This window comes from Dasypus novemcinctus, chromosome 11, assembly GCF_030445035.2.
Source record: "Dasypus novemcinctus isolate mDasNov1 chromosome 11, mDasNov1.1.hap2, whole genome shotgun sequence".
NCBI lineage: Eukaryota > Metazoa > Chordata > Mammalia > Cingulata > Dasypodidae > Dasypus > Dasypus novemcinctus.
This window is the reverse complement of record NC_080683.1, coordinates 29518392-29537221: the sequence shown is the minus strand read 5'-3', so window position 1 is coordinate 29537221 and position 18830 is coordinate 29518392. Positions and strand designations below refer to the sequence as shown.

Genomic DNA, 18830 nt, shown 5'->3' with positions numbered 1-18830 from the left:
GCACTGAGCATACCTTTATTGTCCTAAGGTAGTAACCTTATTCCTGGACTTCCCTGTAATTCCTAAGACCTCAGAGGTAACTGTCTATTTGAAAATGAACAACCCTTAGGATTTTTGGCAAGCCTTACTTGGGGAGGACCAGGATGATTGACTGACTCTGGTGCCCCGAAAGCGCCTTTCTCTTAGGTCCGGGGAGAAAGGCGATGCTCCCTGGTCATAGCCTCCTTTAGTGCTTGCCCTTTCAACCTGAGTTGCCTTTATCTTTCCTGCTTCCGGCGTAGTCCCTCATTCTGCGGCTCTTCGCCGTTCCAGCATTTTCTGGTCCGAGCAGGATTTGTATCGAGAATACTTCTATTAGAGTTTCACCAGAAGTTCGCACTTCAAGATCCAGATCCAACACCCACCCTCTGGCCTCCGTCCCCGGAAAGGGGGCGGGTGGGGAGCGCGAACCTTATCTCCCGGGCTCCGCCTCCAGCGGGGCTGGGAGCGAGTTTCGCAGCCCGCGCTCGGCAGTGGTCGCTGCGGGAGACGCGACTCCGCGCGGCGCTCGGCGAGTCCGTGCTGCCGGGGCTGGGGCTCGTCACTGTCCCGGACACCCGCGTACCCCTCGCGGAGCCCGCAGCTGGCTGCCGCGGCAACCCAGACCGCAGCACGCCTCTCCAGGTGAGGTGACGCCGTCTTCTCCCCTTTCCCTCCCAGAATGACATCTGCGGGCTTCGGGGCTGGCTCTTGGAGGGCTGCAGTTTGGCGTTTTGCGCGTCCCGGGGTGTCCCGCGCCGAGGTTTTCGGTGAACCGTCTGTCAGTCCTCGCGCGCGGGCTGGGGCAGGGATGCCAGTGTTTGTTCTGCAAAGTTATTTTGTGTAAATGAATCTTGAGAGGTTTGCTGAGTGCGGATTTCTGCCTCTGAGAATGGCTGATGGGCAGTGATTACTCCCCAAGTACATCCTCCTCTCCTTTCATCTTCTTGGAAGGGTTTCCAGCGTCCACAGGTGGCGTGCCCGGGAGCGTGACGCTGAGAGGTCAGGGCGGTGGGTCTGCGAGTGGGTAAGGTAGACCAGTAAAGTCACCCGCGGAGCTTTAAAAAATTGGGGGCTTTAACAGCACCTCAAACAAATTAAATCAGAATCTCTGGGAGTGGGACTTGGGCATCAACATTAAAAAACAAAACAAAACAAAACAAAAAAACCAAACACTTCTCACAGGTGATTCCAGTATGCAGCCCAGTTTGGAAACCAGTGGGTGACAGCAGAGGTTCTCAAAGTGTGGTCTTTGACCAGCGCATTGGCCTCACCTGGGAACTTGTTAGAAAGGCAAAATTTAGCCCCCAGCCCCACCTTAGACCTACTGAATCAGCCTTCCAGGTGACACTAGTACTTGCTTAAATTTGAGAACTTTGGGGTTATAACTCAAGGTAAGGGCAGACACTTGCAAATTCTCTACCTCAGCAGGAGAAGAAAACATGGCTTTTCAGAAATATTAGACATTGATCAATAGGATTTGCCCATACATTTTTTAAAAATTTAAGAACTGTGGACCATTAGAAGATCCTATAAGGGGTAGTGACTTATCCATGTCTTCAATAATTTTTACATAGTAGAATTTGCATACTTGCTTTAGTAGAGAATAGGGATTTTTTCCTTTTTTTAAAAAAAGTTGAAACCAAGGAAGAAAGGTATATATGAGTTTTCTAGTTTTAATAACACAAATCTTTGGCACCAGATGAGATGACCCTGGATTTTCACTATTATCCCTGTAGATTATAGGATTTGTATGCAGTATTTTTTTGGTTGTTGTTTAAGCAATTAGAGGCTTAAGGGATTCATGCCAATTCTCCAGAGTGAAAGGGAATTCATTGTTGCAGGTCTCTGAATTATCTGAAGTGGACCTCTTTTTTCTCTTAATAGAGATCTGAGATTTCAAAATTTTGGCTAAAAACAATCCAGCCATTCCTAAGCCATTACTACAGAAATAGACTGACTTTGCAAATGGGCTTAAATGGATGAGAAAATCTGACACTGGAGAAAAAAATCTTGAATAAGCATCACTCCAGTCCCATTTGTGCTGCAGTGAACACAGTGCAAACTCTACCAAGACTTTCTGTAAAGAGAACATTTACTTTCCAAACTATTTCCTGTGCCAATTTGTGACTGAGTTATATAGTCTCATTATGAGACAGGTACAGAGCTTGTATTCAGAGAACTGCGGGGAGAATAGGTAATGGTTAGGAAAAAGTGCCTTGGCCTGAGGCAGACCTGGTTCAAGACTCTACTCTTCTGTTTGCTCTATGCTTTTGGACAGTTACATAACTTCTCTGAGCCTCACTTTCCTCATCTGTAAAATGGGGACTCTAGTTATACAACTCTTACCTCGTAATTCTCAGTGTTGTGAAAATTAAGCAAAGCAATGCTTTTGAAGTATCCAGCACTTAGTAAATTAAATTTGTTTGCTCCAAACATCTGTATGCACACATGTGTTCATGCACACACTAAAAAAAATTTTAAAAACCTAATCTCTAAACATCTTAAAATTTTAAAAGTTTTGATATATGAACACATTTTTATGTATATGCCAACCAAACCCTTAAAATGTACAGTTTTTCCTTTTTACTAGAAGGTGAATGTATCAAATTATTCATAATAATATTGCGTGTCTTTAGTTTTATATGGGACTTCCTAGAAAACTTTTAGTTGATTTGGCTCAAATTAACAGCCTAGCCTTTATTTAGTCACTATTTGTGGTAATGGATTTTACCCTCTTGTGGAGTTTATATTCTATTAATGTTCACACTTAGCCTTAAAATCTGGCTCTCCAGAATACCATTCCTTACAAAAGCAAGTTCAAATGATAATTGAGCATCTAAAACTGGCATGATGTGGCCTCCAAAGAACCAGTTTGGATAAACTATCTGGTATTTATTAGATTTTGAGAGGGAATAAAATGAAACCTTTTCCAATTACATCAAGGCTTGTTCAAGACAATATAAGATAAAGCAAAATGAGGACACAGAGCAAGGACAAGCCTCAACTGGCAATAGGAGTAGGTGAAGTCATTTAAGAAGTCTTTTTCCTCAACTGCAATGATTTCAAAATGCTTCCAATCACATGCAAAAAGCAATTCCTTTCACATTATTTGATTGGAACTAATCTGGACGATCTTCTTAGCGCTAAATTGTCCTAGTGAAAAACTGTTTATGATATTAATTCCAGAAAGGATACCAAATACTTCTGTACTTTAAAAATTATTCTTGATATGCCTTAACTTCAGTGTTAAGTTGAATATTAGATTTCTAATGTAGAATGCCTTTTTATGACGCATCTTGCATCTTTAAATGCAAGGAGATATACCTTACCTATTACTATCATCTTATGTGCCCTCTAGAAGACTAAACAAGTTCCAGCATATATGCTATAAGCATTGTAGCAACTTCTTCATTCAGAAAACTAGGTTCCCTATTAAACTAAATGTAATTGCAATTAAATGTAGGTAGAGTTTCCTACTGGCTCGCTATGGAATGAAGAGTAGCTGAGGGAATGAAAAAGTAAGGGGCACATCTCTTGCTGAGTAAAATGAAAGCATGTGGACCTAAAATGCAAACTCTCAGTCATCAAATTATGGGTTCTGGATAATTTAACAGAACCAAAAGAGTCTCGGGTGTTGCAATTCAGAGTGACAGGATGTGGCAGCACTGCTTGCAGTGAGTGACCAATTAAGAATTGAGTCATTGACATTGTAGTGCCCCCCAGGGACTTTATGTTTTTTTATGGATAAGCATAAGGTCCAGACTGGAGATAATCATAAAGAAGTAAGCTTAATTGCACTTGGTTTATATAACCTGGCTGACTTAGAGAGGATTTGTTGAGAATTACCTGACATTCATTTAGGATCACTTTCAGGACCCTATCTGTTCCAAATTGCTTGATTTTCCTATTAAGGCCAATCTTGCAACTCTTATGAGGAAAATGCATCACAGGAAATGGAGATATGTTCATTTTATTTTGTTTTTGTTATCTTTGGATTCTATTTCTCAGCACATAATAGTAATTCTTTAGCTTGATTTATTATCTTTCTTGTGTGAAACACAGTTGAAATGTTTATTTCTGGCAGGTGGTCCAATCTCACAGGAAGAGAATGGGCCATGGAGATTGAGTTCCCCAGCTTTCTGCAGAAACTGCAGGTTGAGAACACATGCTCTGTAACCAGTGTGTGTAACATTGAATCCTGGCTCCACAACTTAATAGTTTGAGCTTGGAAAAGTTATATAACCTCTTTTTGATTCTGTTTCCTCATCTGTAAAATAGGGGCAATAGTACCCATCTCAGTGGGAGTGTTGTGTTGTGAGGATTAAATGAATTAAAGATGTAAAATTCTTAGAATAGTGTCTAACTCCTAGTAAATGCTTACTAAGCATTTACTATTATTTACACTGTGCATTAATGAATAATCTATGTGGAAGCCCATTTCTGTTTTTACCTCAAAACTTTTCAATTACCTTGTCTTCTGAAAATTAGTTAATTTAACAAAGAGGTATGCAATCCAAGTTAAAGTAGAATGTTACTGAGATACGATTGATCTGCCAGTCCCACTCAACCTAGTTTGATTTCAGGGCTATTTATTTAAAAGATTACCTTAGCAAATCATGACAAATAATATGCATAATACATATTGAAATTTAAAATCAAAAAAGAAAAGATAAACACCCCAATAGGAAAAAATGAACAAAAATTTGATGACAACTTGGCTAAATATATCAGATTTTTTCTTTCCAGAAATTCTACTTCCAAACAACAACAACAGAAGATTTCCTTAATGAAAAACCACTGAAAACAACATGTTCTCAATGCCAGGAAAATAAATCTATAGCTATAATTTGTGAAAAGGATACATATTTTTTTCCTACATATGGTTTGTCTTTTCAAAGGATTTAATTTAATTTTTCTCTTTGTTGTTCTTTGACATCTTGGTTTTTACTAATGAAAAACTCAGATATATCTTTGAAAATTTCTGGAAACATTGACAATTTCCTCAAGTCCAAGTTTGGTGACCTTCTGGGAATCTTGCCAGTTGCTTGTGTTTGATTCAGTGTTTGGTTTTTGTTTTGCCTTGTCTTGTTTCAATCTAGGTCAATTTAGCCATGATTGCAGTGTTATGTTATCCGTTAACTGTTTGTTGTTACAGTTAATGGTGTCAAGAAGAAAAGAATATGGACCAAGAAAATTTCATTTTTATTCAAAGTAAAAAGAAGTTTCAGTGAAGTTTGAGCCTTATAGAAACTTTGTTATAAAAATATTATTTGGGGAAGCTTGTATAGCTCAGTGGTTGAGCACCAGCTTTGTACATAAAAGGTCCCAGGTTTAATACCTACCAGGTACCTAAAAAAAAAAAAAAAAGGAAATTTAGTATTTTATTTGTTTTTATTGAATAACATGGGTAAATAAAAGCAAACACTGAAAACATTTATCTCATTTTTATGGTAACTTTGAAATCCATAGGTGACTCAATGATCTAAATCTTTTGTGTATATGTATCTTGCTACTTTGTTAGGAAGAAAATAGTTGTCTCCACCTAATGGGGTGTGTGTCAGTATACGTTTTCAGCAGTACCCAGAATAATGTAGAATATTAGAGATAAGAGAGGAAGGAACATTCCTTTTATATGTTCTGCCATTCATCGAGTAATTGTGTGTCTACCAAGAGTTTGACTATCCTAGTACTGGTTGAGCACCTGAGAAGAATTTAATAAATTCAGTTTATTTAGTCTATTAATTACCAATTTTTAAATGGAACACTCCCTTTAATTTATACATGAAAATAACATTTGCAAATATCTTGAATTGAAAATTTGTGTAGGGCAAAATAGTTTGGATTTAGATTTAGAAAAACCAGCAAAACCATAGAATAATGTATCAATTTTATCTCAAAATATTTTTGATTTTCATTTGACCTAATAATGTGTATCAATCTTTAGAAAGGGCCAGGTATGATTTTTTGATAATATTTTGGCAAGAAGTGGAGAGATTATCCCAGGGAGAGTCATTGGGAGAAGATAAATAAACACCCAAGATATCAAGATTGTAGGCAGCTCCCTGTAGAAAATGCACTTTTTCTTTTGCAGTATGTTTTTTGATCGTTTTACAGTTCCTTCACTTTTTCCTACTTCTTCAAATCACTTGTTAGCTAGCATCTGTGGGATTAGGTTTGAAATGAGAGAAGGTGATACGTAAACTGCAGGGAGCAGGGGTGGCATGGCTGTCCGTCTCAAGTGGAGTATAGGTGGAACTCCTACTTGGGTCCCTGTGGGATGAGAAGGGAGCAGGGAAGAAGAGGGAAGGTGGGCTGCAGAACTCCTGATGGGGAAGTGAGTGGAGACTTGTGGAATCTTGTTCAAACTCTTGTATGTTTAGTGACAGCAAGCTTGTGTCTAGTGTGACCAAGTAGGTACCTATAATCTAGTTATGTGTCATTTCCATGCTACCATTTGAAGTACCAGTTCATAACTAATGTACCCTGCCATTATTTCCAGGAAGGTCCCTGGACCAGGAAATGGAAAACCGGGTTCCTCTTCCCAGTCTTGATACCAAGTTGCTGTGAACTGGTAGCTTAGAAAATCCTGCATAGCTAGCTGGGCAGGTGTGGCCGTAATTCTTCCATTTTGTTTGTTGTTTTTTCTTTATTTTGGTTGAAAACTCTATTAGAGGCCATTGAAACCTGCAAAAAATTACATCTTAGATAATCTGCATATAGAGTTTAAGTGAATGTGATATACCGTATCCTTGAGGAAATAAGTCTGAAAAAATGAGAATTTTTTAATTTATAAAATTTTTCTTAACTTACTTCCTGATAATTCACTGTAGATAAATCTTGGTGTGAATGATAAATAATAGATTTTTTTTATTTCAAGAAAAATTTAAACTCTTTTGTCATGGTGCCTAAACAAATTTTTCTTTGGCCTCCATTTTGGAATTATATAAATTTTTTTCACTGGTCTTTTTAATGCTTGAAAATGTTTTTTAAATTCTGAATTATGGATTTTGGGAGGGAAATCATGTTTTTATGAGTAATTAACTTATATTTTTGAGTTCTAAATTACATTTTTTACCAAAATGTTAATAGTGTGATTGGATGGTAGGATGATAGATATTTTTTTCTTGCTTTTCTTTGTTCTATTTAAAAACATATACATATATTATTTTTTATAATGTACAAGTAAATACATAAGTACATGCTTGTAGATGGAGACATTTGAAATTATAATTTTGGGTTCCCATACAAATGAGAGATAATGACTGTCATAGTATAATTAATTCATATTCCTGTAATTTATAAAATACATATTGTGTCAGATGTATTTTTAAATACCAGATACACTAATTACTGATCATAAACTTGGACTAAAGTGATTCCAGAAATTAAAAAAAGAGAATAATCAGTTTATTACTCCCACATCAGAAGAATAGTATATGTCTAATACATGGAGGCCATATAAAATAATAGCTAAGGCCATGGGTGTTTGATAGTTTTGGTCCTGCCACTTACCACCTATGTGGCCTTATGCATGGTACTTAACCTTTTTAAGCTTAATTTGCCCATCTGTGAAATGGAGATCATAGGATCTGCTTCATAGTGTGGTCATGAGAAATGATATAACGCACATATAACATTTACCATTATGCTTTACAGAGACAAGTACTCAAATTAGCCTAAATTAGTTATCATAAGTATTTTAGTTTCCTAGGCTTCTCAAAGCAAAATTCTATGAAGTGGCTCAGCTTACACAATGGGAAATTAATGGCTTACTGTTAGAGTGTGAGAAAATGTTCAAACTGAGGCATCATCAAGGTGATGCTTTCTTCCTTAAGATTGGCTGCTGGAGATCCTCGGCTCCTCTGACACATGGTCACATGGTGGGTCTATTGGTTTCTCCCTCCCCTTCTCTTCTGGGTTTCCTTGCTTTCAGTTTTTTTGCATCTGTGGCTTTTTTTCTCTCCCTCTATTCATTCCATTTATAAAGGATTCTGGTGATAGGATAAAGACCCATCCTGAATGAGGTGGGTCATTCCTTAACTGAAGCTGTCTCATCAAACAGTGAACAGGAGTGGATTAGCTTTGAGAACATGTATTTCCAGGGTTCATACAGCTACAAACCACCATAATAAGTATTGATACTCTCCATATTTATACATTTATCACACTTTTAATTTGGATAGCTATATTTCTGAAGGTTACTTTTTTGGAAGCAAATATCCTCCATATAACCAAGGGCAAAGAGAAGATGCAAATTCAGATTTTAGCCATTATGCATGTTGTGCTTGGGAGAGAAAAATGAGGGTGCAAGGCAGAGGTATCTCTCAAAGTTAGCTATGTACTTGCAACTCTAATGGGTTTTTTAGAGTAATGCCTTGTGACGACAAGTGTTGATTCTGGAGTCTGGCTTTCAGTACTTGCTAGATGGTACAAATGTCTCTGTGATTGTTAGGTAGGCCTTTGCTTGCAATTGCAGGTAGCTTGTCATGAACTCCTGGATTTAGCAATTACAGATTTTTTTTTTTTTTTTTTTTTGGTCAGAACTGTAGATAGCCCATATGGTGTCTGTGAAAAATTAGAAGATGGCCTTTTTTTCTGGGCAGATGCATCCCTCTCTCTACCAGGGTATACAACTTAGCACTAGCAAGTAAAACATGGCCTGCCTCCATTTGCACTTCATGGCTTGAAAGTTCTGTTTTTGGCACATCTGCATGGGATATGTATTAATTCATCCATTAAGCAAATATTTAGCCCTTTCCATAGAATTTCTTCTGTTCTGGGGTGGCAGCAATAACCAATATGATCCTTATCCTCAAGGACTCCCTGTCAAGAGGGCAAATTTCCCCATAGATGCTCTGGGTGTCAGGGTTGGTTTTCATACCCCAAAGCTCCTAATCCCAGTCCACTGAAGCTTATGGTTGAGTACTTTGAGGAATGGGGTGGGGCTGTGTTCATGTGTTGATTGTCTGTGTAGACCTTCTACTCTGAAAATTTGTAATTGGGGTCTGTGTTTGGAACTATGCTCTCCTCAAAACTTTAATGAAGTGATATATATAATGAGTGTTAGTAATTTCTACACAATATATAGACTCAGCATACAGTCTACACAGTAGAAAAAATCTAATATGGTGACTTGAACTGACTGAAGCTTAACAGAGGGAAGTTGTAGAGATACTGGGAAAATCAGAATCATTTATTTTTGGACTACACATCTGAGAATACTAGTAAAAAAGTGTGAATATTTCTGATACCTGATTCATTCTAAATTGGTTAAGTGTCCAGCAGTTACCTATATGGGGTAGTAGGGCCATTTGTGAATCTGTGTTTCCAAACTGTGTCTCCAAATACTTTTAATTTTTAACTGGATAGTATAATTTCACATTGGATACTTTCTGGCCAGGCCTATTACATTACTAAATGCTAAAACTTGAGTAATTCAATGGATTTTTAGCTTTTAAATATTTCTACATTATTTTGGTTATGGTTGCCAAGTTGAATTCCAAATCTCCCTTTTAGTGACCTGCCATGTTTTTGAGCTTTGGGCATAAAGCAGCCTAAGTAAGATTAGAGAAACAATTATAATTTCACATTTTCATAACTTTATTTCAATGCTAATGACATAAAAACAATGTGTATATGCTTCTCACTTTAGCCACTGTTGGTATTACTCCCAAAGATGAACATCTATCATAAAGTTAACTGATGTGGAGGAGGCGTTTCCTTTCTCTGTTTTAGTATTGCCAATCTTTAGGTGAGGCCAACCTATTTTACTCAAGGAAGTGTCCTTAAGGAATCCACTTATGTAAAGCTCTAAGCTTTCCAAATGCAGTGAAGAGGAGATGTTCTACTTAACTAGAGTGCAAGACTCTCCTGCTGCCTAGTACTCTAGACTCTAGAGAATTTAGAATTTTAGCTTTTTTCTTTCAAAGCCCTCCTTTTCCTGGGATTCTTCATTTTTTCAGGACCATCTATTGCTATGTTCTAAGGTGAAAGGGGGAAAGGAGAAAGGCATATTTTTATTACATTCGAAAGCTGCTATAAAAATGGGTTTTAGTTTTTGTCATTATTATTTTAGTTACCAACTTTAGAAGTTCTAAATGGAAAAATACAGGAATTTTGAGACAGCAAGGAGGAGACACAGAAAGCCAATACTGTTTTATTTCCTCACTTTTACAGCAAGGAGATGTTGGTAACTGTGCAAATATTGAATATGTACTATATGAAAACCAGTAGGAGCAATGAGTCAGCAAATTTACTTTCAGTGGCTACTGGATGCCTGGCATGGTTTAAGGTGCTGTGAGAAGACCAAGTGTGAGCTTGAGGCAGGCTATGGCCAGGTTGCTTTTGATATAATTGGGGGATGGGCTATTTCCATTACAATTTTTAGTAATCAACATAAGACTCTGTGTTAATAAGCTCCAAAGGGTCTAATAGTGGAAATAAGCATTGTGGAAGTTATCTGTGTTTTGTCATGACTTGCTTCATGGAATAGCTGGGGCTTGAATTGGCACCTTGAAGTGCTGTTCAGTTTGGACGCACAGGGAAAATGACAGACTCTCTAGTCAATATAAATTGTATGGTTAGAAAGTATCTTGCAAAATGGTCTCTTTCACTCCAGTAATACTTGAAGCCTTAACCCTTCCTTACAGCACCCCTAGTGAGGAAATCATCCAATGCCAGACATCTCTCATGATGGGGATACTTTAAGCTTTAGGGCCATCCCCATTGTTCAAAACTTTTTCCTTAGACTGCAAACTTCTTCCCTGGAATTTCCATGCTTTGGTCTAAGTTTGTTCATCTGGGAGTCCCATGTGGACTTCCCCACATGGCAGTCTTGCCAGTATTTGAAGAAGGCTAATATGGTACCCCAAGTGAATCTTCATGCTCAAAAACGGCATCTTTTTTGAGATGCTTTGTAGTTAAGTCTTATCTCTTGTCAGCCTTCCCTTGACATGTTCAGTTTGATGATCTCTGACCACTGGTTGCTGAACAGAAGGGGTGTAGCCCTGTTCTTTTTCCAATGTAGCCCATTGGAAGCCAGTTGGCCAACTGGCTGTTGGCAGCCAGTTCACAATAATGACCTCAGTACCATCACCTAGAACCTTTTAGTCTGCTCAGATCTGCTGCCGTTAAGTCATCTTATTCCTATTGAGCACTGTACGATCCAGATTTTGGGCCTCAGAACTTTCATGTATTTCTTTTCTTTTTTGTTTTTCTTGTTGCAGTCAGCTCATTATTTATCATCTTGAGATTCTTTTTTAATTCGAAATCTTTCACTCAATTAGTTAGAATGGCAATTTGATTTGCATCTCATCAGTGCCCTCCCTCAAGGTGCAAATAACAATCAAACAGTGCAAATGGCAGAACTCCAAGCCATATTACTAGAAACCTTGTAGCAGGCTGACCTCAGGCATCATTTAATTAGCTTTGTATCTAGTTTACATTTATCTATTTGCATTTTTGAAATATCATGAACACAATATTCTCCTGATGTCAGCCTAATACTCTTATCAAAGAGGGCATGAGGTTAGTTTGACATGATTTATTCTTGGTATATATAGAACACTGCATAGTGTTAAGTGAACCATTCCTTTTTGTACATTTTATAAGGAGTTTTGTATGTTTTGTAGGGAGTTAAAATATTTAAAACTCAGTAAAGACAGGATTTCAACCTATCACAGTGGAAACAGGCCCCCTTAGAACAGCTGTGTGTACATAAGCTGAACACCAACACAATCTTGTACTAGTTGTGTAGAGACTTTGTTTACAGTTGATTTCCTTTTTTGAGGTACTGGGGGCCAGGAATTGAACCTGGGAAGCTGGTGCTCATCCACTGAGCCATATCGGCCTCCCAGAGTTGGTGTTTTCATTTTTTTGTTTTTTTGTTTTTATGTTTGCTTTTTAGGAGCCAGTGGAAACCGAACCCAGGACCTCCCATGTGTGAAGTGGGGGCTCAACTGCTTGAGCCACATCTACTCCTCCACAGTTGATTGTAGGCATATGCACTCTTGAAATTCAGAGCTATTTCTTTCCGCCTCTGCCTTCAGTTTCTTTCTTGCACATAGAGATTAAAAAAAAAAAAAAGCCATGTTTCTGTAAGTTTGATATTTATTACCCAAAGAAAGGCATCTCATGAGAAAAGTCTGAGAACTGGGAGTGAACATATACCTATTTAAGGAACTTGACATAACTTGCCTGATAGTAATGGAGGGTTTTTTGTGTGGAAAAGTAGGAAATAAGATATTTAAATATATGGGCCTTGAGTTGGAAAACAGAATTAGGTTTATAGTCCTCATACAGAAGCAGTCCTGAAGCAGTGAGGATGTTGTGCTTTCTTGGTAAGGGGCAGTGGTCAGATGGCTGAGGACACGTCTGTCAACACTGCCTGCTATTAAAGAAAAGTGGAGAGGAAAGACAAAGGTTTGTGATGCATTATTCAGATTTTCAATTTAGCAAGAGAAATGCTACACTTAAAGGGGAAAAGCACGGTGTCCAGCACAAAGCAACTCTTAACATTTGACTGGTGCCTGTGTTGGAGTTGAGCTCTTTAGAGGTGTGTGGAGAGCCTGACAAGGTGGGTCAGTTTCCTGGTTACCAGCAGGGATTTCCCTTTTTGTCTGGTCATCTGAGGGTCTGAAGTTCAGTCAACTCATCAGTTTATTGGTTTGATGATTGGTCTCTCTCTCTCCTTTTTATTTTTAGGGTGAATATCCCTGGAAGTGTTTATCATCATGCTCTATGTATAAGTAAGATATTGAAAACATCCTAAATTGTGCAATATTAGGGAATAAGGTGATGTTTTGCATTGATTATGCAACTGTGTTTAAAATGTTTATAAAATTATATTATTATATTGTTAGATATAATAGATGAAAAACACAAAATGTAAACACATTTATGTACAGAAAATGTTCAAAGAAAAACGGATAAAATTCCATAATTCATTTCTTAGGAGTTTTATCATTGATAAATATGAGATATTCCTTTCTTGGTCCTGTTAAAGTAGTTTTTGCCTTGACTTCAATTTTGTATGTTACATATGCTTTCTTTTATTAGCGTTTGCCTAGTAAATTGTTTTTTGCCCTGTTATTTTCAACATTTGCTGTCACTGAGGTTTAGGTGGGCCTCTTGTAAATAGCATATAGGCAGATTGAAAAAGAACACAATTTGAAATTTTTATGAATTTTAAATAGGCAAATCTAACCCATTTAATTTTTTCATGAATACTAATATGATTAGATTCTTTACTGGAATTTTACTTTGTGTTTTCTTTTGAACATGCTCCCTTATACTTTTTATAATTATTACTATTATTTTATTGGCCTTTGCAATTGTTTGCTTCATTTTATTCCCCCATCATTTATCTCTGGAAGTTATAATTACATTTATGTAATAATGGTAACCATTACTTTTCTTATATCAATTAATACATTTCTGAATATCCTACTAATAGGATATTAGTGTCTCTAGTCCCTCACGAGATAATTTACTTTGCCAGTTTAAATGATTTGTATCACTTTCACTATGCCCTTCTCCCACCCCACTTACCTTCCAGTTTGAAAGCTTGTATTTTTATTTCTAGAATGTTATTAACTTTATTTTCAGTAATTATAGATTCGTTTTATTTGGGAGGGTGATTTAGGGGAGGCTGGGGAATACTGTTGGCTTTTTACTTCTATCCCACAACTAGCTCTTATTTTGCTCCCCTTCTAATCATTTTGGGGGGAAAGAGTAAATAGTAAAATTTTGAGTTCTTTAGTGTTCAAAAATGAATGTTTGGCTAGGAGTTAGGTGCAAAAATATTTTCCTGCAGAACTTTGAAGTTATTGAGCCATTGTCTTTTAGCCTTACTTTGTGATAAGAGGTTTTTAGACAATCTGGTTTTTATTTTGGGTTTCCTACCCCCAGCTGCTCTACAGAAACTCTTAGGATGTCTGCTTGATTCTCTGAGTTACACTTTTTCACCAATATGTATCTAAAAGATATGTATTGCCCCATTCAAACAGCTTGGTGCTTGTGTACTTTCTCCATACTTTCTAAAACCTGCGTCCTTTTGCATTGTAATATGGTAAAATTCTTTAACTTGACTTTCTATTTAGCTACTGTCTCTTTGATATGTCTGTTATCAAGATTTAAATTTCCAAATCCTTAATTTGCTTCTTCCCTTTCTATTCACAACAGTCTCACAAATTTCACTGACTATATTAATTACTTTTAAGCTAGTCTTCTTTTTATTGGTTTAGCTCTGTTTTTATGGTTGCGGCTGAGTTTGAGTTCCTTTATGCTGCTGGTTTTTATTGAGTTTTTGTTTACTATTATTTGTGTGCCCATTTAGGGGTTCACAATTTCATGTTTACTACTATATGTTGTCATTTTTCCTTTTTCTGTATATTATAGCTTGCCCCAATGATCTGAACATGGCTACTTGCTGTTTTGCTAAGCAATTTTCTCCCTGGGACATTCTCTGCCAATGCCCAAACTCATGGATTCCCCTGGATACAAAAAGAAAAGAGTTGCATGGATGCGTTTTTCTCCCTCATTCTCTGATCTGAGACCCTTTACTTCTCAGTCTGGGAGGCATCTGCCTCTGTCAAGGTACTCTTCTTCCTCCTGCTCTAAGGTTTCATTCATTCATCCATTCATTCATTCATTGCAACTCTGAGTCTTGTTTTTCTGACCTTCTTACCTTCCCAGCAATGTAGGTCAAGAAGTTCTGAATGTATGAAGTTTTGTGTTAATCTGACAATATTCTACAGAACCTGTAATTATAGAAAGAAACAAAAGTCATTTTGGTCTGCTTTATTATTTCTGCTATGAAATAAATGTTTGGGAATAAGCAATATGTGGACAGCAGTAATTGCTCCTCTGGGCCATTGGGTAATATTATTCTGGGGATCTTGTTTGCAATTTCTTCTGAACAGCATTTGGATGATGTAGTAAAATAAATTCATCTCCTTTTGGATATTGTAATTCTGAGACTGCACTTGGCACCTGTTTGAGAAATGTCAGTTTTCCAGGATGAACCATGTCCAGTGCAGCTGTTTCTGCTTCATACCACTGAATTTAAGTCTATATAAGGGAATGTAACCAACCAATTTTGGAGTAAGCAATGAGGCAGGAGAGTTCCCCACCTGATGAGTTTCTTGCTTTGTAGATGGCGAGTTTGATAATAATACTATTTTGAGTTATGTAGCATGGTACCTTTTAGGATTCCTTTCTGCAAGAAATATTACAAATATTTAATGACAGTGTCACCTTCTAATAATTTAGTCTCTTTATTAAACTAGTAGGGATTTAAAAATATCTTTGTAAAGATTGCATATTGCTCTTGTTTTCCAGGGTGTGAACCAGAATATTTACAAACTACCATGGTTTCTAGTTCTCTTGAGTTGGATTTTCCTAGGAGTATTTCTTTATTTACTCAGTTTGAAGTATACTGTTGTAAATTTCCAGAATACCAGGCATGGTTTCATTCAAATATAAGATAAGACTAAAACACATTGTAATACCCAGTTGCACATTTTCTCTTCATTCTCCACCATTTTAAGAATATTTGTACTAGTGTGCTTTCTCCAATCCTGTTGGCAGATTATAAAAATTTACTGATATTTATTTGCAAACTTGGTTTTGTATTGAGAAAACAGTGTAGAATAGTTTAATAAATCCCACATTTTAGGACTGAAAGTATTCTACTGGATTTATGTTGTGCTTGTCATTTAAATTATATAAAAATATAATTTTCATTATTTTTTTTTGTCTTGATAGTTTTCAATTTTAAAAAAGTTATGGAAATAACAGAAATGTATTGATTTTGATTATAAAATTTTAATTACTAGAAAATTCATGTATTAAATCCATTAGATCCAGTTTGGAATAATGGAAAGAAATGACCTTTTATTTGATTTAAAAATGAATTATTAACCATGTGTTTAATGGAATAAATAATTAGTAAAATATTTTAACGAATAAAACTGTAGAAATTTGGAAATGAAAGAGATCCTCATGCTCACTTAATCTCCTCACCTCCTGATCTAACAGAAGAGATACTGGGTTTTCTTTCCCAGATATCTATAGTGCCTTAATGGCCTCACTGGGTCTGGGACACAGATAGTCCAGCTCCCAGTAGAATCCACTTTTCCCTACACCCACATGAAAATGTCAGGAAGGAACTGAATATTGTGACTCATCATTTTTAAAAGAGATCCCAGAGCCAGAAACTCTGGAAGTGAATATAGTGCTTCCTTAATTAACAAAAATGCAGGATGTTCATCACTTTTCCGTAGCAGAGCTTCCTTTTATACGGTAAAAAATGCACACTAGATTATCTTTGAGGATAGTCTTTTCATTTTCCATTCTTTTAAACACAGTTAGTCATGTTTTATTTGGTTCTTCTATAATTCAGGATGGTAAATTGTATTAGTTTGCATTGACTCCTTTTTTCCTCAGGAAGCTTCTTCTGGCAGCCAGAGTAATTGGCAGTGGAGTCATCTGGGAGGTAAAAGACTGTCCCCTGTGAGGCTTTTGGTTATTGTTGGCTATTTAGCAGGTTTTTTTTCTGGAGGGGCAAAAACAACTAGCTTTAAACTGGCAATGCTGTGAAGGGTAGGTAAGAAAAGATGTAGCCTTGCTTTTGGAAAGGGTAGAAAACATCCATATTGAGTGCAACTTTTGCTACTAAGTAAGCAATTATAAACCTTTCACATGGCTGGCTGAAAGTAAGCATTCATTTTGAAAATGGGCAAATTGAAAGTAAATTAAAAAATATTGTACTTTCCCACAAATAAACATATAGAACTAGCATATTTGAAATTTGTATATCCTTGGTTGAAGAAGTACTGAAAATTGTGGATGTGAAGCTGGTGACATAAAGTTAGACTACAATATTTATTTTGCAATTGAATATGGTTTTGAAAGGTAAGGTGCACTCCTAAAGAGCAAAGCACAAATACGCCTGACAAAAACAGTCCATGACAATATTTTGTGAAATAGTAGCATACAAAATAAAAATATATTACTATCCATTCTGGTCAAGTACCATTTAAATTAACAAAAAAATTGCATCTGTTGTTAACAAACCAATAAAATGGAATTCTACAGAATTAGGTAAAACTTTTTTTGAAACTTGGAAAGTGTAATGGACCTCCTAATACTTGGGGAATGCTGAAACTCTAAGTGGCTACATGATATTTCTCAGTCGATTTATGATTTAGAGAACATGTTATTAACGAAAGAGTAAAATATAACTCTGTCCATTCTTTGAGATTAATACCCTGGAGGGAGACCATGTTTTTCCCTCTTTCATGGTAGTCATAGAACAGGGGATCCCAATGTGGAAATATGTTTCTATATATCTGGCTAAGCTGGAACTCCTGTAGAACAATGACTTTCAAAAAAGTTTGACTTGAGCCACGGGAAGAAACATATTTTACATTGTGACAGAAATCTGTGTTTATTGGATAAATGTTTATCAACTATTTTTCCCTGATAAAATATCTACCTTTTCTATGTGTATGCTTTGACACTTCCCTTTCCATTCCAATAGTGATCATGACCCACTAAATTGACTTCACAATCTGCTAATGGGTCACAATTTTGACCCACAGTTTGATAAACACTACCATAAAAATCCCTCCAGAGTTTTCTTGGATGGGGGATGAATTTTTCCTTCGTTCGTACCCCATGAGTTCTGCCTAAATCTGCCTATTACCTGTCAGCTCACAGAATGAACTAGCAGTTTCTTGTTTCTATTACACAGTGTGATCATATGAACTTCACATCTGGTAAACGGTTGCATATAGAATGTGGATCTGACAAGAATTGTGGTTTCCTGGTACATCCCAGTAACTCTGAGACAAGGTCACAAAACCTTGATAAATTAGGAAAATGAATTTTTCTGAATTCAATGTGACTCAAAGCAGACCTGCTAGTTAGCAATTACCTCCAACTGGCAAGTCTGACATTTGTTTATATTCTCAACATCCCCAACAAATTCTTTCCTGAAAATCCAGGTAATCTTAATAAAATTGAGAAACTGGTTTATTTTATATTTATTTATTTCAGAAAGAAGTTAATACATTTCATGGTAGTTACCTTATTCCTCAGGGATTAAGAAGGAGAGTAACAGAGATCTATCTTTTGGAAAATGGAATTAGTGCATGGGTCAATATGCATTAAATGATGAGGAATATTTTAAAAATGGTACTTAGCTCTAGTTTCTAGAAAGATATAATATAACATTCCTATCTTTCCAGGCCAAAATATCAAAGTGACTTACTTTGGTTTAGACCTGATTGTAAATCTACCCTGTTAGTATTTGGACATGATGGGGAGTTATTTCCCTGGTATATGATGTATGAATTAACCATTGGTAACATTTCTGCTGTTAATTTTAAAAAGTAAGATTCAAGACAGTTGGATCCTTATAAACAATTCTGTTTATTTTTTGTACTCTGTTGATTCTTGGGAAGAATATTTGAAATAAAGTGAAAAGAAAAGGAGATCACAAAATAGGGGCTATCACACAGATTTCAACTTATATAAATAGGTACGTCTTTATAAAGTTTTTTCTTAAGTGATTAATATATTTAAAATTTTAAAGTCATTAATGCATTTAAAATTTTCAGAATGCTGACTGATTCATATTAGTGACACATTCTTGCCATTTTAAATTATTTTCTTTAGAATGATATTTTTGTGCCAAAGTCCTCTCCAGATTCTTTTCTGATCTAGATTATTTTCTTTGTTGAGTACCTGAAAAGAGCACGTGCTCTGGGAACAAGTTGAAGATTTCACCCAAGTGACACCTTTAG

General features: G+C 36.4%; 1 protein-coding gene across 1 annotated transcript in view; it reads left to right on the top strand.

Moving 5' to 3' along the window:
- Positions 1 to 301: 301 nt before the first annotated feature.
- COL21A1 (collagen type XXI alpha 1 chain) overlaps positions 302 to 18830 on the top strand; it is a 210619-nt gene continuing 192090 nt past the window's right edge. Inside the window, exon 1 of the mRNA XM_058306903.2 lies at positions 302 to 663. The gene's annotated coding sequence lies outside the window, so the exon portion shown is untranslated. The remainder of the gene's footprint in view (positions 664 to 18830) is intronic.